Here is a 22,486-nt window from a genome sequence, read left to right on the forward strand (position 1 = left end):
ACTCACGTCACGTTTGCACATATCATGCATGTGTCCATCCATCTACAGAGTGTATATGACATTTAGTGATGGTCTGCAACAAGCAGGCACCATGCTAGGCCTCTAGCGTACATCATCTTGTTTAATCCCCACAGTGACCCTATTAGTTAGGTATTAATCAAGTGTAAAAAACTCAGTTAAGCATTCTTCCTTCTATCTGCTTTGGAAGCTCCCATGATTTCAGGGGTGAGCCTAGTCTCCTCACTGGGATCTCCTCCAACCTTGAAGGGACCAATCCTCTTCATGTTAAAAGCAAACAGCCCAGGCCCCAACCCACAGACTGCATGATGCCTAGGCCCTCCCTTGTCACCCCAAGTCTCCCTGGCCAACCTTTCCCTGCTTGCCACCTTGGTGCCTGGCCCTCTCTTCCTGTCCTCTTCCCTTTGGGTCCCCCCAGAACCCCTCTTCCAGCAGTCCACGGTCAGATTCATTCATTGTTTGTTTAAACCCAGGAGGCCTCCCCTTTCGGAGCCAAACAGTCTTATGATGGCTTTATCCTCACCAAAAGAGTCCTCTCTCAAAGATATATTCTGACTTTTTTTCAAGCCAGGCAGCTTTCTCTGTGACCAGCATTTTAAAATAACTTTGTGCGTGTGTGTGCACTTCGTATTGAACCGTATACTGCAAAATAGATGTAGCACTGGAAAATCATCTGTTAAAAAGAGGAGAACTAAATACATGAGAAAGGAAATAAAGCAATGATGTGATTTAAAATGGTAACAATACAATGCACTAGTGTACTCTAACTAGTTTGCAAGTCTCCATAAGACAGGCTGTTTTCTGGGAAAGTATTCAATACAAGCTTCTCAAACTGACTCAAGAAAAAGTAGAAAAACTTAAAAAAGATCCTGTGTAAGGGGGAACCTTGAGAGAGAAGTTTTGATGAAATGATTGCTTTTTAAAAGACCCCAGGTTAAGATGATTTCATGCTAAAACTCTCCAAGTATCAGGGCACAGATGCTCAAATGATTCCCATGCTTGCATTGGACAAGTTTTGGGATCCAGTGTCCTGAGTTTAAATCCTAGTTTACCATTTACTAGTTGCATAGCCATCGATGAGTTAAAAATCTCTGAATCTCAGTGTCCACGGGAATTCAGCAAAGGAAGTGGTTATGGTAAGACAGAGTGGTCCAGGTGAGCTTTCTGGAGGAGCTAGTCTGTGATGAATCTCAGTTTCCACGGGAATTCAGCAAAGGAAGTGGTTATGGTAAGACAGAGTGGTCCAGGTGAGCTTTCTGGAGGAGCTGGTCTGTGATGAATCTCAGTGTCCACGGGAATTCAGCAAAGGAAGTGGTTATGGTGAGACAGAGTGGTCCAGGTGAGCTTTCTGGAGGAGCTGGTCTGTGATGAATCTCAGTGTCCACGGGAATTCAGCAAAGGAAGTGGTTATGGCGAGACAGAGTGGTCCAGGTGAGCTTTCTGGAGGAGCTGGTCTGTGATGGATCTCATTTATGAGCAGTGGCTATCAGGAGCCTTTCTCATCCTTGCTCAGACCCCTTCCAATTAAGGGATGGACTTACAACTTGCCTGGCCAAAGTTAGGGTAGAGTCCATGTCATAGAAGGGCCGAAGATTCACAAGTTCTGTTATTAATTCTTGGATATCTATAGCAGAACTTCCAGCACTGCTCATTACGATTTAGATTCCTGTGTCAGGCACAATGCTAAATTCTGCATGCAGTAGCCCAGTTAATCCTCAAAACAGCCCTATGAAGTAGATGCTATTATTGCCCCCATTTTAAAGAGGAAGAAACCAGGGAATTCCCTGGTGGGCCAGTGGTTAGGTCTCCGTGCTTCCACTGCAGGGGGCACGGGTTCAATCCCTGGTCAGTGAAGTAATACCCTGCGAGCTGCGCGGCAAGGCCAAAAAAAAAAAAAGATGAAGAAACCATGACAAAGTGCCTTACCTAAGGTCCCGCTATCAAATAACAGATATTAAATGGCCAGGATTGGAACTCAGGCTGTCTAGCTCCAGAGCACTTAACCACCATAGTTTTCAGCTTCAATTAGTGTCTTGCTTTGCAGAGCTTTTGTTTTTTTCTTTTTTGTATATTTTATTATTTTTAAAATTTTTATAGGGGTATAGTTGATTTACAATGTTGTGTTAGTCTCAGGTGTACAGCAAAGTGAATCTGTCATACATATACATATATATATATACTCTTTTTTAGATTATTTTCCCATATAGGCCATGACAGAGTATTGAGTAGTGTTCCCTGTGCTGTACAGTAGATCCTTATTAGTTACCTATTTTATATATAGTAGTGTGTATATGTCAATCCCAATCTTCCAATTTATCCCTCCTACCCTCCTTACCTCCCAGTAACCGTAAGTTTATTTTCCACATCTGTAACTCTATTTCTGTTTTGTAGATAAGTTCACTTGTAGCCTTTTTTTAGATTCCACATATAAGTGATTTCATATGATATTTGTCTTTCCCAGTCTGACTTACTTCACTCAGTATGGCAATCTCTAGGTCCATCCATGTTGCTGCAAATAGCATTATTTTATCTTTTTTATGGTTGAGTAATATTCCATTGTATATATGTACCACATCTTCTTTATCCATTCCTCTGTTGATGGACATTTAGGTTGCTTCCATGTCCTGGCTATTGTAAATAGTGCTGCAATGAACATTGGGGTGCATGTATCTTTTCGAATTATGATTTTCTCCAGATATATGCCCAGGAGTGGCATTGCTGGGTCATACGGTAGTTCTATTTTTAGTTTTTTAAGGAAGCTCCATACTGTTCTCCATAGTGGCTGTACCAATTCACATTCCCACCAACAGTGCAGGAGGGTTCCCTTCTCTCCACACCCTCTCCAGCATGTATTGTTTGTAGATCTTTTGATGATGGCCATTCTGACCCGTGTGAGGTGATACCTCATTGTAGTTCTGATTTGCCTTTCTCTAATAATTAGTGATGTTAAGCATCTTTTCATGTGCTTTTCAACCACCTTTGGAGAGAGTCTTCTGTGGAGAAAGTCTATTTAGCTCTTCTGCCCTTTTTTTTTTTTTTTTTTTTTTGGTTTTCAGCATGTGGTGTGTTTTTTTGGTTTGTTTGAATTTTATTGGAGTATAGTTGATTTACAACATTTTGTTAGCTTTGCAGAGCTTTTGACAGTTGATGGCATGAGGTCATATACCCCTGCTCATTTGAACACTGCAGCAATCAGGAGTTCTCGCCTTTACAAAGGAGGAAACAGGCCTGGAGAGCTCTGAAATGACTTACCCAGAGTCATTCTGCTAAAAAGTGATAGATCCAGGATCTACCACTAAGGCTTCCCTGTGGCTTTTGGAGGCCCCAGAACTGGGGAATACAGGTTCATGATAAGACATCCCTGTCCCTAAGTAACTTGTAGTCTGCTTATGGAACACAGCATGTGAGCACAGCTAACGTGGCAGCAGTGCTCATTGATTTGCCCCCAGGACTTGCCAGGCCTCCTCTCTGCACCCATCAAGCCCACCACCTTCCAGAAGCCTTCCCAACCTCTGCATCCAATTTCTCACCTCTCTGATGTCCTGTAGCCCTGATGCTCCTTAGCAGCCCTTTGTGTAATGAGTGCTGAGTGAACGTCAATAATGAGTGTAACTGTTGTTATTATTATTATTAAATGACTGTTATTCCCTTTGCCCTCCTGGAGCACAGGGACATGTATCTTATATGCTCTGTGACGCCCAGTCCGTATCAATGCACTGTCATAACAGAGTTAATGAATGCCAGTTGTCCTGGACAGAGCATGGGCCCTAGATTCAATGCCTCCAGGTCTCTGTGGCCTCCTACGTTGGTCCCACACTTTGTGATTGACCTTCTTGAACCTCAGTTTTTGCATCTGTAAAATGAGGATGATAACATCTGCCCCACAGGGTACTTGGGAGGATTTATGAGCTGATGTATTTTAAAAGTGTCTGACTCAGAACGTGCAACAGCATGTATGACTTCCTTGCCCTTCCTTGGTTGTGTTTTTCATGGAACAGAGCCATGTTTTCAACAAAAAGCAGACATATTGCAGGGTTTCTGTTGTGTTTTTAGTGGGACATTTCATGGCTGGTCTGATGAGAAAGCATTAACTGAGCACCTACTATGAGTACAGGGCTATGTGGGGATACAGAGAAAATATAAGTGTGCCCCTGCCCAGGGCGTCGTGTGATGTTTTGCCGGTAGCTCAATGGGATCAGATTCCGGTACAACCAGAGCTGGCTCTGCAGAGAGAACTCATCTGCGAGCACCTAATTTTGGGGTCCCATTGCCTTGAGTCCCTAAGTCAAGGACAGCTTTCAAGGAAATGTTTATTTTCAAGTAGGTAGAGGAATACAATCCAGACAGCAGTCCCAAACTGTTAGCTGCGTATTAATCTGCAAGGACAAATATCATAACATAATCAGTATAGCAGTGCTCCCAGCTTAATTGAAAATGCTGCATATGAGGGCAGTTAATGAGAAATGCAAGGTTTGATGATTCAGAACTGCTGAGATTTAGCGGTTTAGGGGGTGTAGCGAGGAAGTGTTGGATTTATTTCCCTTTGTTATTCTCTTTGTACATCTGGACAGGAAGGGGTCTGAAAGGAGTTACTAACAGTATGTATGGTTAGAGAACTTTGATTATCTGGAAGTCCCTCAGCTACTTGGAACACGGCAGAGAGCCAGCCAGGCGGGAAGCGGGAAAAAAAGCCTCTGCGGCGACAGAACACATTTCAATTTGTCTGTGCACTGCGGTCCTTTCACTTTTCTGATAAGAAGTCCTCTCAACCCACATCACAACCTATTTGTTTATTCTTCCTTTGCACAAGATCTTAATACAGGAGGTGATCTGATTTCCCAGGCATTAGCAGGATAGCAACAAAGCATCCTGGCAGTAGTGGGCGGGGCCTCAGGAGATACCTGTCTGTCCACCCCGACCTGAGTTTAGTCCCATAGTCAGTAGAGATCTTAAAGGCACAGAGTATGTTTTGGCCCCAGGGGAGAGAAGGACGCAGGAGAATCCCGGCTCTTAAGGAGCTTACAGTTTGGGGGCGGACAGATGTTGTCTCAGTCAAGATTCTTAATTTCAGACAAGCTACTCTGGATAGTTTAAACAGAAAGGGATTTCAAACAGGATATTAGGTGGCTTGAAAACTTTCCAGGAATGCCAGGGACCCAAGCTTGGATGCCGCAGAACCAGAGAAGTACCCAAACACTGCATAGGCCTATTGGACTGGAGTCTCCTTTATTCCCACCCCATGGGACTCAAAACTCTAGGAACTAAACAGTAAAACCTCCATGCAGCCGTCCAGATAAATGATCACCTTGGCCACTGTGCTTACGGGAAGCCCTGATTCACCTGAGCCCAGCCACCACGTCCCAAGCCAGCGTCTGCCCTCTGTGATCCTGTGGGTGTGTTTGCTCAGGAGAGCCTGGGTGTAGCTACAAGGGAGTCTGTGTGATGTTTCCAGCTATCTAGCCTCTGTAGAACAGAAAGCACACTGGGCCGGGGTGGGTAGGGGTGGACAAGGGTGTTGGGAAAGCCTGTCTGTGGAATCTGCTGAGTTGGGGCCAGATAACTACAGCCCAGTGAGCCAAGTCCTGTTGTAGAGTTGTTTGAGGGCTAGCTCACGGACAAGGTGCATGACAGAGCACCGCACGAAGTGTCCCCTGAGCGCTGATGGTCAGGGAGGAGATGCCAGCACGAGAAAGAGTAAGCATAGAAACTTCACAGGCACAAAACACTGGGGCCATTTCATTTAGGAGCAAATACCCCTACAGAGGTACTCACTCCGTTGGGAGGGGCGTTGGTAATAGACCATCAGTAGTAATAGAAAATCGGTAACAGTCAGTAACAGACCCCACAACTAGAGAGGCAGACAGGACCCCTATCCCAGATCTCAACCCCACCTCTCTCACTTCTGCCCTACCACAGGACCGACCTGCCTTGTGAAATTAATCAGAATTTGTCGGGGAAATTCTAGTGGAATTTTTAGGCTTCTCCTCTTAGTGTGATGACATGGCCCCGTCGCCTCCCTGGACTCCATGCCAGCTCTTTGGTTCTGGAAATCTGAATGCTTCCACAGGTATTTGCTCCTTGTCTGGTCGGTCCTCCGGGCAGGTGCCCTGCACCCAGGGAAGGAGCCCAGGGCAGAGCTCCAGCAGCCAGGATGCAGGAAAGCCTTCGTGGGCACGCTCTTTCTTTTCCTAAAGCACCAGCACTGGGAGATAGAGCTGCCTCCTTTTCCTCATAGCAATTATGTGCACAATTACATTTCCAGCAGGTGTCACTTAAGAGGGTGAAACCCATTAAGCGTTCAAATGAGAAAGCGGAAGGGAGCCTGTGAGAAGGCTGGGAAAGCTGCTGAGGTTCAGGAAGCGAACTCGGACGTGCCCTGAGCAGTTGCCCCTTGGCACTCACTTTGCCGTAAGTGATCTCATTCCAGCCTGGGGACAGCCCTCCGTGCAGAGGTTAACAGGCCCTGTTTGAACCTGTGAGAAAGCTGAGCTCCGAGCCCTGCAGTGAATTGCCCGAGGTGACTTGGCCAGGAAGGATGAGCCAGCGGGACAGGAGGTGTGCATGTCTATAAAGGGAATGTGTGTAGCCATCCATTTCCTTTAAGTCGAGAGAGGACCAAACCCTCTGTCAGACTTTTCTCTAGCTTTCATGGTGCCCAGCATAAAGCAGGTGCCCAGTAAGTACTTAACAGGCTTCTTTATGACAGTTTTCTCCCCATGGCTCTAATGATGAATGAGGTACCCAGAGGAAAGAATGCAGGCTTATTTAAATAGAAATTTACAATCGAAAGTGAGAATTATCTCCCGCTTTTATGGATGAGGAATCTGAGGCTAAGAGAAGTGAAGGGAATTGCCCAAGACTGCTTGGCTACTTAGCAGTAGACCTAGGATTGGAATCCAGGTCTGCCTGACTCCAGAGTCTGCGTTCCTTGCAGTCACTGAATGGCCTCCCTTGGAATCCATCACATGGCAGAGGTGCCCACGTGCTCCCCTTGGGGATGCGGTGTGGGCGGTGAATTCAGGGCTGTCAGACTCTTCCCTGCAGCCATCTAGAAAGAGCCCCTTTCTTCCTGCTTATTGGAAGGTCCCCAGATGCTGTGCTGAGTCAGAAGAGCCTTCTGTTTGCTCTAATCACCTGAACCCTGTCGGGCCATCTTAACCACGGCTTGCCCACTGAAAGTTCACGAAGGGCCACCAGAGGCAGGGGAAGAATATGTACTGGAACTCTGCCAGTCCCTAGGCCTCCTTCCATGCTGATAAAACTGGGTTCACCATCTCCTTTCCCAGTTCCCCACCCCTCACACCCAATATGAATTGTTACCACTGGGTCCCTATCTTGCCTAAGTGCATCACATTCTGCTCCATCTGGAAGCTAGGGGTCAACTTCCCTGCACCATCTCTCTCAACCTTTCCTCTCTGTGAGCTTACCAGTTTCTATTAAGTCCCTCGACCGAACTCGCTGGAGTCCTCTGCAGCCTTCCCATCTCCCTGCCTCTGCCGTAGTCTAGACTATTGCAGCGGCCTCTCCACTTGTCTTGTTCATCTCTCTTTCCATACCCCACCCACCCCCTCCGTCTTCCATACAGTTACAGGCGAGCTTTGTTAAAACATTGATTTTATCCATCCAACCAGCCTTCCATCCATCCAATAACTATTTGTGGGATATATGAGTACTTGGCCTCTGTCAGGCTTCATGCTAGACTTAGGATGCAGCATTAGATAAGAAGTGGTCCAGTCTCTCGTGGTAGAGAGAGAGAAATAAACAAAGTCAACTGCAGGTGAAGGGAACCCAAAGGAGTGATGTCTGACTCAGGTGGCATCCTCAGCAGAGGCTTCTGGAGGAGCTGACATGGGAGCAGAATTTTTAAGGTGAGGGTGGGGAAAGGGGAGACAATCTAGGCAGAGCGACTGCACACTTACAAAGGCTTGACACTGCATTACACCTTTGGGGAACTGCAAGTGCCTGGTGAGGTTGGAGAGGACAGTGGTTGCTGGATCATGAAGCGCCTTGTTCTGTGAGTCTGGAATTTCCTCGTGGACGGTTTTCAGAAAAGGAGCAGCATGGACAGAGGGCTCTCAGCCACCCACTCCCCGTGCCTCACTTGAGCCTCCTGGCCATTTTTGGTCCAGGCTCCGACCTCCAAACAAATCACGGATTAGGCTTCTTTTCCGGCTGGCTGAGGTTCTGCCTGAAGGACACTTGTGGTCTCCTAGACACTGCTTATCCATAAGAGTTCTGAACCACACTCAGAGAGATTCCTTTTCATTCTCTCTGTTCCCGGACACAACGTGTCTTGAATTTAGTGTCTGGGCCCGTGGCTGTTGAGCGTGTGGAGAGCACATTGTTCGGGGATGTGCTCAGTCATTCCTGCCTCACTACATCTGCCCATCACTCCAGAGTGTCTAGGAGGAGCAGATAATACACAGGCCAGCTGCCACCTCCTGCTTTTCTAATCATCTATCAAAGAAATGGAAAACCCACTCACTGTCATTGCTGAACGCAGATGGGGTCCACAAGCACATCTTCAGTTTAGGAACAAGTTAAGAGGAAGGGCTTAGGGAGTGGACCACCCCCTGCATTCCACCCCCACCCCCGTACAGTCCGGCCCCACCTGGCACTCTCTCCTAACCTCCCCCCAGCCTCTGAGCCACCCGAAGTGGTCAACTCACCAGCCTCTCTTCAGAGTCCCTTACACATTCCTGCTTATGCAGGAAGCAGGAAGAACTGTGTTGGACACTTTGGCTATATGACTTGGGGCGAGTAACTTCACCCCTCTGAGTGTGGGCTTCCACACTTAAAGCTCAGGGCTAATGCCCCCTGCCTGCCAGTTTCAGAGCTGGGTGAATCACAAGTGTTAGCATATGTGAATAAACTTTGTAATTGTCACAACTGCCCTAGGGAGAGGTACCATTATCCTTATTTTACAGATAAGGAGATGGGAAGCTCAGAGATGTTAAATAACTTGTCCCAGGTCACACAACTAGAAAGTGGATTGTGGCTGGTATACAGTAGGTGCTAAATAAGTACACTTAACTAACTGGCTCCAAAGCATTAGAGGAAAAAAAAGGTTACTAATTTAGGTATAATGGCATTTTATTTTTTGTTCTAATTTGTATTTCTTTGGTTACTAGCGTAACTGAACATTTTTTCCATGTGTGTATTTGCTTAATATACTTAATGGGTAACATGCCCATGTCTGCTCCCAATTTATTTATTGGTGTCCTTAAATTTGTTCCCACATCAATTTGCACCAGATCTTTTTTGAATGGACATTAACCCTCTTCTATGCTACAGATATTTTTCCTGCTTGATGTCTTTTTCACTTTATTTTCTTTCCTTTTCATTGTGTAGAATTGTAAAGTAAAAGTAATTTCCGCTTACGTTAACTTGTACAATCAGTGTGCTAAAACCCCAGCCAAGGTTTGGAAGCAGGTTTTCCCAGGCAGCACATACCTCTTCCCCAGCACATACCTCTTTCCCAGTGGGTCCAGTGGGTTGAAAGGAACATCAGAGGCAGACTAAGCCCAAGACCCTTTGATAAGCAGCCAGAGGACACATCTTTTGTACCATAAACATATGATTGGCTTATGTGTATGTTTTATAGTAAACACTTGATTTTGATCTAAGTCAAAAGGCCCAGCGACTTGTTTATAAGGTTTAACCTGGTAATGCCCATCCCCCCCAGGTGCTGCCTGACTGCATTATGGGTTATGGAGAGCCCAAGGGCTCCTGCAGTGTCATGGTCTCGGAAAACTTGACCCCTGGGCTAGTTGTTGGTGATGTCAGCAAAAGTGCTTTAGATTGGGTTTGACAGATTGTAAAGTGCTTTGCCACCCATTTTTCAATCCATCCCCACAACAGCCCTCTAGCAGTAGTGTAGGTAATGATGTTATTTCCATTATCTGCTGAGGGAACTGGGGCTCAGGGAGGATGTCCGTGTCCTCATGCTAGTCGCTGGCAGAGACTGGTCTCCTCTCCTTAGGTGTCAGGGCCAAGTTAGCTCCTGGGGATGGTCCCAGCCGTCCAGTAATGGAGCAGGGGCATTGTTCCAGGCCAGAAATCCAGCTCTAGAAAGAGAACGGCCTCACGCCTGCTTAGAAGCTCTTAGATTGTAAACTTCTGGAGAAGATCTTGCATAATAATACACTGCCTGTCCCTTCCAGCCACAAGGAGATGGTACTCCAGAGAGTGTGGGGGACGTCCTGAAAGAAGGGACAGCAGTTAATGATAATCAGGGCGTCCTGAAATGGTCTGCAGGACATGGCTGCAACACAGGGCTTCCCTTGTTAAATAGCATCTGGTCATTCCCCTGGAAGTTCATCGTCACGTGAAGAGACAGAGACATACCCAAACATCAAGAGGCTTGTATTCTGACAGGGGAGACAAACGATAAATAAGTTAAACACAGAGCACGTCAGATGCTGACGAGTACCACGGAAAGAAATAGGGAAGGGGCTGGGAGTGTCGGAGGGTGTCACGGTTCTAAGCAGGGTGATCAGGAACGCACAGAAATGTACAAAGAAGCACAGAGAAGAAGGCCAGTAATTCTGTTTGGGATCAGAGAAGACTCCAAAGAGGATGCTTTCTTTTGTGCTAGGTCCTGTCTTCCAAGTGAGGGTTTCCAGGTAGCCAAGGGGAGGGATGCATTTTTGGCAGAGGAAACAGCAACTGCATAGGCATAAAGATCTGAAGGTATGGGTGTGTTTGGGACATTGCAAGCAGGTCTGATACGGCAAGAGAAGAAGGAAAGGAAAACGCAGCACTTGATGCTGGAGAGGTCGGTTGTTGGCCACGTTGTGAGGACTTTGTGGTGTACAGTGTGACTCCGTAGGTGCTGTGGTGACTCCAGGGCACGTCTACCACAGCTGCCTTCCTGAACTAGTGACCAGTGGCCCCAGCTGGGCTAGAGCCATGGCCTTTATAACAAAGAAAGAGTTAAAAACAAGGCACATTTCCTCCCAATGGCCCATAACCCTAGTCTTATTAGACAAATTCCAGTAGTGGGGCATCCTACAAAATACTCTTCCAGTATTCCCCCAAAGTGTCAAGGTCATCAAAAACAAGGAAAATCCGAGACACCGTCATAGCCAAGAGGAGCCTGAGAACCTGTGACGACTGAATGGCATGTGGTGTTCTGCGTGGGATCCTGAAACAAAAACGACACTAGGGAAACACTAAGGAAATTCAAATAAACTATAGACTTCAGTCAATAATAACATTAATATTGGTTCATTAATTGTGACAAAAGAACCATCCTGTAAGATGTTAATCCAGGGGAAAATAGAAGCAGGGTGTATGGGAAATGTCTGTACTATGTTTGCAATTTTTCTGTAATCTAAAACTCTTCTACAATATGTTTTATTAAAAAACATAATAGACGTGATAACATGGAAAAAATTAAAGTGGGGAAACCTTTGTAACCCCCCAATTTACTTGGGTTTCCTCATCTCTGGAAGGACTGGTTCTTTTCCAATTCAGTTTCTCCCCCCACAAATGTTTTCAGCTTCATGAACGTAGAAACAAACACGTGTGTCAGCGTGGGTGGGGATGCTGAGGTCCAGACCACGTCTTTGCTGAAGTCCCAGCACTGGTTTTTCCTCTGGGACCAAGAGAGGTTTCCAGGGAGGTGAGGCATGTGGAAGTTCGTTAACAGCCCTGCTCTTCCACACCTGGTGGTCCTTTCAGTTCCTGTGCGGGACATTGGTCTCGGACAATTGGATCAGTCACTGAAAGGCCACCTGTGACAAAGGGCCTGAGCAGAAGCAGAAGGCAAATGCATCGGGTTCAGAGCCCCCGTTCTGACTGTAAGAAGCTGACCTTTGCTAGGAGACTTGCCTGCCACCAAGGGGCTAGCTCACAAGGAGAGCTTGCAAAGCCATTCTCCCTCAGTTTCTGGTGCACTCTTTTCACCATTGTCTCCTCTGTCCCAGCCTGTGTCTGTCTGTGTATGTATACTTTTTCACATCTAAATTCTTCTTGACTAACCAAGAATGTTCTCTCAGCAGTCCCAAAAATGTTCTCCTATTTTATTCCTGTCCCCATCCTCTCTCAAGAAAGCGTGGCTTCTCCCACCTGTCTGAATTTGGAAGGACCAATAATAACCCTTAACAGTTGTAGGTGTCAACAGAGACAAGATCCAGCCACATCACATTAAGTCTCAAACATCTCACTGAATCTGCTAAGGGATGTCTTTCTGGATCTGTCTCAGTTTCACTAAACGCCTGGTTTCCCTACAGAGACTCAGTACACCCTAACCTGCCAAAGGATTCTGAAGCTTCACAACCCAGCATCCCTTGCATCAGTAATTGGCCTTTCCCACATCCCTTGCATCAGTAATTGGCCTTTCCCACATGAGTTTACTGACCGACACAAGAAGTCACATTCAAGCTACCTAAATTCATGGGGGGAAAAAAAAAAGCAGAGACCTGACTTTGTCCTCCTTCCAGGGATGCCTTTCCAACCTTCCAGTGCCTGACAGGTGCTTCACCGATCACTTATTCCCTCCTGGGCTTGAGTGCAGTGGTCAGTTTTGCAGTGGCTCCCTATCCCAGCCCAAGCACTGGGAGGCTTCATGCGTTCATTGTCCTCGAGGCTGCAGAGCGGCACTTCCACCTGCAGATTCTTTCTCAGCACCCCTATCCATCAGAGTCTAGGCAGGGAAATGGAAACCACCATAGGTCTTTCAACAGAGGGAATTTAATAGAGGGAGTTGGCCGCACAGTTAATTCAATGGCTAAGAAGCTAAATGGTACAAGTTGAGTCATCCCAGAGATCAACAACAACAGGGAACCACCATCACCCCTAGGCCTGGTGGTACAATGAGAGCAGGTGATGTTTCTAGAGCCCCAAAGCTGGGACCATCCAGCAGGAGACAGAACCATTTTACAGGGTCAGGGCCTGAAGCGACAGATGTTACGTGGCCACTGCCAGGGATGCTGTCTAAAACAAGCAAGAAAGGGAGAGATACCCTCGCTTCTCTCTTCTTCTTACCTCCAATCTGCTGCCAGGGTCCTCCATTCATAAGCCCACCTGTCCAGAAGCCAGTGAGCAAAGGATTCTGAGCATTGCAGTTCCCCATGAGATAGAGCAGAGGAGCAAGTGTGGGGAAGGGGCCTGAGAGCAAACAAACGAAGGGCACAGCATCCATTCCGTCCTCTCACCCTCCCCACCCTCTTTGTTCAAGGCTGAGTTGGCCCTCACCCCTCCCAGAAAACTGCTTTTTTTTTCTAATTTCTCTCATCAAGACAGCTGGCAGCTTGATACAGGCATCATATTCTTGTTTGTTCTCCTGGATTGAACAGATGTGGAAAAAAACCAGGATCCTCCTTTACTTTGGGGCAGGGCAGTGAGCTCTGTAATCTCTGCAGTCATCAAATCTTGCTCTTGTGGGATCGTCAAGGTAGAATGATTCCGCTTATTCTTACAATGGTTGCAGCCCCAGAGGCTCAAGGACAGCTTGAACGATTATCTTCTATTCTACAAGAGCAAACTCATAAGCCAGACCCCGCTATGCAGCCACATTCTGCCCTGGAGGGCCCGTGTGCACTGGCTATTCCAGAGGGCTGGTGAGTTGCTTCAGGGGACCTCAGCTCTTGTCCAGGATGGTGAATACTTTCCAAGCTGCCTTCCCTCTGACTGCCTCTCTCCTGCTAGCTTGGAGCCCTTGCTGCTGACGTAGGAGGTCACACAGAGGGGAATGTGGACAGGAAGCGTCCAAGGGCAGAGCAGAAGAAACAAAGGCCCCTAAGTTTGTGCAGCCAAGAAAATAACATGAAAAGAGATGAGGGATTTGGGCTGGACTTGTTTTGTTTTGGAGCATTTCAGGGGGCCAGGCACGCAGTTGTGTTTGGACTGGGAAGAAAGGCATAACTGTGCAGAAGAAAATCCTTTTCAGATTTTATTCTGGCTGTTACTGGATTAAAGAAAACAGCAAGAGGATTAATCTGTGTGAATATATGAAAGCTGTCGTACCCAGACAGGAGGGAACCCTGTCTCTTCCTGGGACATGTTTGGACAGCATTTGGAAGCGGTGGGCTTGCTTGTCCATCCGTCACCATTCTGGTCAGTTCAGCACTGCTTGGAGCCACCTACATTTCTTTTCTTTTCTTAACATTAATGATGATGATTAAATATTAATAACAGTGCTGCTTAGGACTCTTGATTCAAAGTGACAGAAACCTCAGAATCAACTTACTCAAAACAGAGGGACTTTTACTACTGCCTTGTCAAATCCAAGGAGTTGAGCCTTGCAGCCAGAGAAAATGCAGCGATGCAGTGGAATTGGGTTCACACTTCTAATTCTGTTAGGATTTGTTCTGTTTCTTTTTGCTGCTCTGGTCACTTCTCTTATACTTGTGAGCTTCTTTCTCTCCCTGCAAACCAGCTCTCCCTATCTTTTCCGTGTTAGTTTGCAGGGCTGCCATAGCAAAGCACCACAACTGAGAGGCTTAAACAACAGAAATTCCTCGTCTCACCGTTCTGGAGGCTAGAAGTCCAAGATCAAGGTGTCAGAAGGACCGTGTTCCCTCTGAAGGGAAGGGTCTACCCCAGGCCTCTCTCATGGCTTCTGGTAGTTCCTTGGCTTGTGGTAGCATAACTCTGATCTTCTCTGTGTCCAAATTTTCCCGTTTTTATAAGGACACAAGCCATATTGGATGAGGGCTCACCCCAGTAACCTCATTTTAACTTGATGACCTCTGCAAAGAACCTATCTCCAAGTAAGGTCCCATTCTCAGGCATGGGGGCTAGGATGCCAACATAACCTTTTTTGGAGGACACAATTCAACCCATAACACTCACATGGCCACCAATAGCTAGCAGATTTTCATATCTTACAATCATCACTACTAGAGACTACATTCTTCTTCACTTCCTGTTTTCAAAAATCCCAGGGAAGAATTCTAACTGGTCCAGCTTTGACCAGGTTCTGCCCTCCCCCACAACTGTGATTCATCTGGCTTTACTAAGGCACCCAGCCTTGAACCAATCAGTGATGGCCAGGGAGGCAGGGTCCTTCAAGAATATGGCAATCCCATCTAAAAAAACAGCACAAATGAACGTATGTACGAAACAGAAACAGACTCACAGACATAGAAAGCAAACTTATGGTTACCAAAGGGGAAGTGGAGGGAGGGATACATTGGGAGTTTGGGATTAACAGATGCACACTACCATATTTAAAATAGATAAACAAGAATTTACTGTATATCACAGGGAACTATATTCAATATCTTAGAATAAACTATAATGGAAAAGAATCGGAAAAAAATGAATTTATATAACTGAATCACTTTGCTGTACACCTGAAACTAACACAATATTGTAAAACAACTATTCTTCAATTAAAAAAAAAGAATACGACAATTCTCATAGAACCCATGCCTCTGTCAGATCAGCTCAGTGCTAGGTACACATCACCCCCAAATCATAGTGGCTTATAACAACAAAGGGTTTCATTCTCTCTCTCTTTTTTTTTTTTTTTTTTTGCGGTACGCGGGCCTCTCACTGCTGTGGCCTCTCCCGTTACAGAGCACAGGCTCCGGACGCGCAGGCTCAGCGGCCACGGCTCACGGGCCCAGCCGCTCCGCGGCATGTGGGATCCTCCCGGACCGGGGCGCGAACCCGCGTCCCCTGCATCGGCAGGCGGACTCTCAACCACTGCGCCACCAGGGAAGCCCAAATCGCAGAATTTTTGATGGTGTGCTTGAAGGGCTTAAAGGTGAACATTGGTGCAGTAAAAGCAAGATTCAGAAAACGGAGAAAACTTTCCACTGCTTCCACAGACATCAGCAGGTTGCTTTGTAGTGCCCGAGAACTGTTTACCCCCCACCCTGTGCTTGCTTCTGTGCCACCTCTTATAGGCAGAGTTCCTGTGCATCGCCGTAAGCAGATGATCTTTGTCTGGTGAGAGCCCAGTCTCTTTTGTCTTACCCTCAGGCAGCTGAACGCTGATGCCCCCATCTGCTCCACCCAATATTCTCCCTGACAAAGGTCCCTGCAATAGCATGCATCCGCCTCAATCCTTTGCAAGAAAAATCCGCATGTGGTGCGGATTTGGGCAGCTCACCTGTGAAGGATTCATGAGCCATCGTCTGCCGTGGCTAACATTGAGAGCTGCTGGGGAGGCCACAGGGGGAGAACCGCACAGGAGAATACTGAGTGGAAACCTGGATACAGCCTATGGGCCGGAAAATGGCAAATGAGCTCCACCCACCTTCCCTGCATGAGAGACCCATCCTCACCGGCCCCCAAGTCTGGGGCTGGCTCACTGGACCCATGGAGGTCCTGTAAAAAAAACTCTCTCAGGCCTTCGTGAATGAGGATACCCAGTGAAAAATTCACAGGAAGATTACATAAAACCATCTGCTGCCTTTATTTCCCCCTGTGTGCATTAAAAGTGCACAGCTGCTCGACATGAAACATTCCATTATGCTGCTGTGTGGCTCACCAGCTGGGCTTGGACGCTGGGGGCCGAGAGGAGGCGATGTGGGAGGGGAGGCAGGTGGTGAGCACGTCCAGGGATTTCTGCCTGGACCTGAGTGTCTCGAGCAGGACAGTCCAGATTTCTCCGCCCTCTGGATGTGCTCTCTGAAGGAGGTGTCCTTCTGCGAACGTAGTAGATTCTGTCGGTGAGTTTGTCTTTGGAGGTGTGTATGTGTGTTTTTCTTTTTAATCTGAAAATTGGTCTGGCGATTCACAAGCGGCAGCTGGAGCAACCATAATTAAAATGAAATAACCTGCTTCCTTCAGTCCTCAGGGAGAAAAGCTTAAAAAAAAAAATCAATTTTCTAAGTGGACTCAGGAACGTGGCGAATCTTCTCTTCTCTCCCCGTTTGCTTGAAACAAGTTTCATGGCTTTGCTTTTCTTTGGAGTCAGAGGAAGAGATGGGAATGAACCTTTGCTGAGCATGTATCCCCATCCCAGGCACTACACAGGGCTGTCCCAACTGTACAAGCCAGGGTTTGAATCTAGTTTTAATGCTTCATCTCCTTCCCGTCTGCTATGCGCCATTCTGGTATCTTGTTAGACCCCAGCTCTCTCAACCTCATCCGATTCTGTCCAGAGACCCGGGAGGTTTGGCATTATTAAGATGTTATTGAATATGTTGGCACATGTGATGGGCTTGGATTAGGAACCAAAGGTCTTAGCAGAGTAACAAGGTGAAGCATTCCATGCTAATGATTCCATGCTAAGGAGATGGTTTTCAGAGGATTGGATTTGCTCTTGAAGGCGTTGCTTAGAAGTCACTCTTCAAACCAGGCTGGGAAAATAAAATCCCAGAAGAACTGCAGACGGTGTGGTTTGCTTGGATCTCAATCTAACGGAACTAAGGTAGAACGGGACATCTGTGTGCCGGGAATTGAAGCCACTGTGGTCAGCGTCTTCAAGGAGGTTCCAGTCTGGTGGAGGAGAAGGACGTGTTGACAAATAATTCTGAGACACTGGTAATAAGCGCTAGGTCAAGGGTATGAACAACCTGCTATAGCTGCAGCATTTTTTTCTCCAAATATCCATTTCTTCAGTTGGTAACTTTGTGAGGAGGAGAGCAACCTCACTGGGAGGGTGAAGCCAGAATGTTGAACATAAAGACAAGAAGCAATCATTACACATTCATGTATGTACCAAGTGCCTGGCACTTAGTCTCTCTAATCCCTTGTTATCATTCCCATTTAATAATGAGGAAATTTAAGGAGCTAAATGGCCTGCCCAAAACCACATAGCTGGTAACCCGGTGGGGTGTGATTAAGACCCACCCTATTTGCTTCCAAAGTCGCTGCTCATGCCACTGTGCCAGGCTTCCTTGAAGAAAGCCTGCACCCTCGATTGTCAGGTGCACGGTACAGCCATCGCCATGTCCCGTACTTAGAAAGAGGAAATCTTTTTTTTTTCCCCTGGAAAAAAACAAGTTTTAGCAGCAGGCATCTTGATGGGAGGGATTCATAATCATCGTCTCCAGGCTGCAGGTGGAGTCCATCGAGTCCTCTGGGCAGTTCTCCCAAACAGTGAAGTCAGCCCATAGATGCTGGGTTCTTCATTGACATCCTCCATGGCCCAGCAGAGTCTTGGGTATTGAAATATGTTCCCCTGGGCTCCTGGGTCCACTGCTCCTGTGAAGCTTAGCTGAGAAGACAGAGCAAGCATTCCTTATAAGAGAGGAGTGTAGTCTCCCGCTACCTTTGAAATTCTCTGCAAGAGACTGTAGTCCATGTTGTTTCGGACCCAAGTCAAGGTATTGTCTTTTTTGCTTGATTTGGGGTCACTTTGGGGAAAGCTAGCAGGAGCAAAGGCCCTTGGCACTTAATTCCATGTGAGCCTCTCAAAGGGCAGCCCAGGAAATATCCTGCTTCCCCCCATCCTGGGGCGGGTGGGGAGGTATGCTGGGAGCAGAAGGTGCACTGGGGGGTCCGGTGTACGTGTCTGTGCAAGGTCACAGCATGCTTTAAGGCTCACCTGGAAAGGGAAAACACAGGATCCAGATGTCGTCTCCACCGCTTCCTAGCTGGGGGCTTAGGGGCAAGCTGCTGAAATCCCCCAAAGCCTCATTTTCTCGTCTGGAAGGAATAGGCGTGCTTCCTACGGTTGTTTAGAAGGTTAACTGAGATCAAATACGTACCAGCACTGAACACTCTGCCCAGCGCCTGGCACACAATTAGCTCCCTCCCCTTCCAACTCAAACTGTGCGAGCTTGCCAGATCCATCTTCCTACAGCACATCTCCAATTACATCCCGTCTCTGCTCCAAAGCCTTCGGTGCCTCTCTGTCACTCATTGAATGACGGCTACTTTCTCTGCCTTGGCTTGCAGGGCCCTGCTCACTGGGGTCCACGTCCCCTGTCAGGTGTGATATCCTCTGCTTCCCTCCACACAGCCCGCACTCATCCTTTGTCACGCTTTCTCCTCCTGTGACGTCCTTCCTCACACGAGTGCCCTGCCCTGTCCCCATGCCACCCCACCTGACACTATCTCTGGTGCAAGGCTGGGCTTGAACGGTACGCTCTGACGGTTTGCTCCCTAATTTGTGAGCCAGGGTGGCCTCTCCATTCCTCCCTCCTCTCACTGTTTTTTCTGTATCCACTTACAAAACTGCCAAGTATTTCCATTACCTGTGGCCATGTTGTCATATTTTCCTTGTCATCCTGTGAGTCTCCCGAGGGCGTGGTTTGCTTCTGAGTCACTGGTGTGTCCTGAATCACACCTGACACTCAGCATAGAGATGAATGAGTGAGTGAACAAGTAAAGGAATGGATACACCCTCATTCCGACCTAACTGGATTTCCCTTCATAAAGTGCTAGGGCAGAAGTATAATACTTCTAAAACCTTTGGCCAACCCGTGGGCATTTTGGTTCCATTAACAGTTTGGGTTTCATTAACAGTCATGTGGTGCTTATTGGAGGTACAGCCGGCTGTTTATATCCATTGGGTTCCACATCTGTGGATTCGACCAACCACAGATCAAAAATACTCGGGGGGGAAATTTCTAGAAAGTTCCAAAAACCAAACTGGAATTTGCCCCACTGGCAACCACTTACGTAGCAGATACACTGTATTTACGACTACTTCCATATCATTTACCTTGTATCAGGTATCATAGGTAATCTAGAGGTCATTTAACGTATATTGGGAGGGTGTGTGTAGGTTTTATACAAATACTGCACCGTTTTATATAAGCATCCATGGATTTTGGTGTCCATGAGGGGGTCCTGGAACCAGTCCTCCTGCATGTGCCACATGATGACTGTACCCTGAAAAAGAGGGAATTCAGGGATACACCTTGAAAATAAACGTAAATAGAAGAAAAGGAGTTGAGGCTTTCCCTGGAAGCGTGGCAAAGATGGTGGAAGAGGGGTAGAACTGCAGTTCTGCAGCTTCTTAAAGGGGCGGGGGGTGGCTTGGATCAAATGAGACACACATGACGGCCCAAAGCACAAGCTTTGGCCTGAAGCTATGGAGGCAGAGTGGAATTGTGTGACCTGCACAAAGGAGAGCGGTTTGAGAAAGACCCTGAGTGTTTCATCCAAGTCACAGGATAGGACTGGGACCCCAGCAGGACCCTTGGGGGCAAAGCCAACAGCTTTGAGTCCTAAAATTCTCAAGGCTCTGGGCATATCGGGAGAGGTCCTTACACAAGAGAAAGGGCCTCTTACCATGTCCATTGTTACAGTAAAACAATTTCCTGCTCCTCTCTGAAATTTTGGAGAGTAAACTGATAATGAACAAGGCGTAGTAAATAGAAATTAAGGGCACAATAACTATTACTGCTCAATAAAATGATAGTCATCTCCTATGGAGTGTACTGCCAATTGTTTATTTTAGTGAATATAGCATGATTTATCAGGACTTTTCTAGGTTTACCTCTAAACTTTGTCTTGTTGGTTCTCTTTCGGCCCATCAGGTCTTCTACCTGGGGGGTGTTCTACCTGGGGGAGCCTAACCCCCGAAGGAAGGTGTACTCTGCACTTGGGCAGAGGCTGGCGAATGTTCCCACCTAATATAGTCACTCTGTGTTTAGAATAATGAGAATTTACAATAAAGAATCAGGAAATGCAGATGAAACTAGCAAAATCTCACAGGTAGGAGAATTTTGTCTTTAATGACGATTACCAGTCATTCCTCACCTTATGATAGACAGTAATGTCTTCTTAGCTAGGCTCCTAGGTATATTTGGCAAATAGGTATTCAGGGAATTTCTCCAACAATGACTTTTTACCTCAGATGCCTAAATGTATCCTTCATGCATTGTCCTTTAGCCTAGAGTGTCTTTTATATAAAAAGCTCCTCCTTTTGCAATGACCTAAGGCAAATGGCTTACAACCTTTCAGCCTCTCCACACTCTTCTTTTGAGTGAGATAGGCTTTCTTTTATTCATTTCACAAACCTTTATTGTGTACAGATATCTCCTTGGGCACTGGAGGTGCAGAGATGAATCAACATTGTCACAGAATTCTAGGGGCAGAAAGGACCTGACAAGTAGCCTAGTTCAGAATTTTTCTCTTTCAGACAGAGGCTCAAGGAGGGGAAGTGATTTACTAGAGGTTTGCAGAGTGATAAGCAAGTGGGCCAGGGCCAGGCTCTTGTGTGTAAGGAATTCTGCCTGTGTGACTCCCAATACTCCCATACGGTAGATCACAGGGAAGATGGGCCCATCCTATAGGGCAGGACACTAAGGTTCAAAAGGTTCAATGATGTATTTATTTGCCCAGTGAATCAATGGTAGAACCGTTGCAGGGGCCAGTGCCTCGGCCACATGTTCCACACGCTCCCCACCCCCGTCACAGCGTACAGGCAGTCCTTCACGGAACACTCTACTTTGCTCCAAGCTGCCTTTGCCTGGGTTGTAACCCCCAGGGGTTGTAACCCTTGAGGGGTTTGGTCAGCTTGAGGAAAGGTGTCAACAATGGCTGTCAGACAAGACCAGATGAGATGGGAGAAGAAAGGAAGGCTGCAGAGAGTACGTTTGTGTGGGATTCCCAGGGTGTCTGGGACCCCACTTGCTTCTCTTCATGGCTGTGGGACCAGCAACAAGCCCCCTCTCCCTACTGGTGTGCATTTGCCCTGACTGCCAGGGACAGATCTGTGAGGCCGGGTCAAGGACACCTTGCCACCTCGCTCACTTGGGTCTGTGTTCTCTGCTTTAACAGAAAGGATCCCGTCTCATCCTCCAGGATCCGATGGCCCCGGAGAGAGGGCTGCAGGGCCCACGGACACTGCTGACTCTTCAGAACATGCTGACATGGAGCCAGGTCAGTCCCCTTGTCTGCTGTGATTTTCTGCATCACCGACTGCAAACCTGCGGTCTTGATGAGAAATGTCATCTTGGAATCTGAAAAGAGGCATACTTTCTGTTTGAAGGCTTTTGCCACTAAGCCACAAGGGGAGTGGAGAAGGTCAGGCCGGGGTGGAGGTGGCTTTCTCGGGAAGCGGATGCAGTAGCAGGACTGGTGGCTGCTGGAAGCCAAAGCCAGCAGCCAGTATGGTGGGCGGACAGAACAGGCATGCGCCAGCCATCCAGTGAGGATGTGATGGGGGAGCTGGCAGCCGGGAAGCACCGTGCAGGTCCGGGCCCACAGAGGCCGCAGTGGCCATGAGAATCATTCTGGGGCCCAGGTCACCAAGGGCGGGGTCCAGAGTGTGGTGGTTACATTTCAAACTGAGTTGGAGTGGGATCAGAGGCGTAGCTGGGAATGAGGTAGGAGCAGGTGAGTGGGCGGCTGCCCAGAGGACAGGCAGTCCGGGGACCAGGTCCAGCTGGCCAGAATGGCTCTCCAGAGGCTTTTCTTATACTGCTGTGCAATGACAAAAACAGAACACACCTGGGGGGTTGGGGGGAAGTAGAAGGATGTTTCAAGCTAGAGAAGAAACACGGCAGAGAGAATGTTCTCTCTGTTCCGTCTGCCATGTTTCTTCTCTGGCTTGAGAGGGAGAATCGTACATAGAGTCTGGGTCATGAGGAAGGCTACAGAAGCCGAG

This window comes from Leucopleurus acutus (assembly GCF_964270905.1).
Source record: "Leucopleurus acutus genome assembly, chromosome: 8".
NCBI lineage: Eukaryota > Metazoa > Chordata > Mammalia > Artiodactyla > Delphinidae > Leucopleurus > Leucopleurus acutus.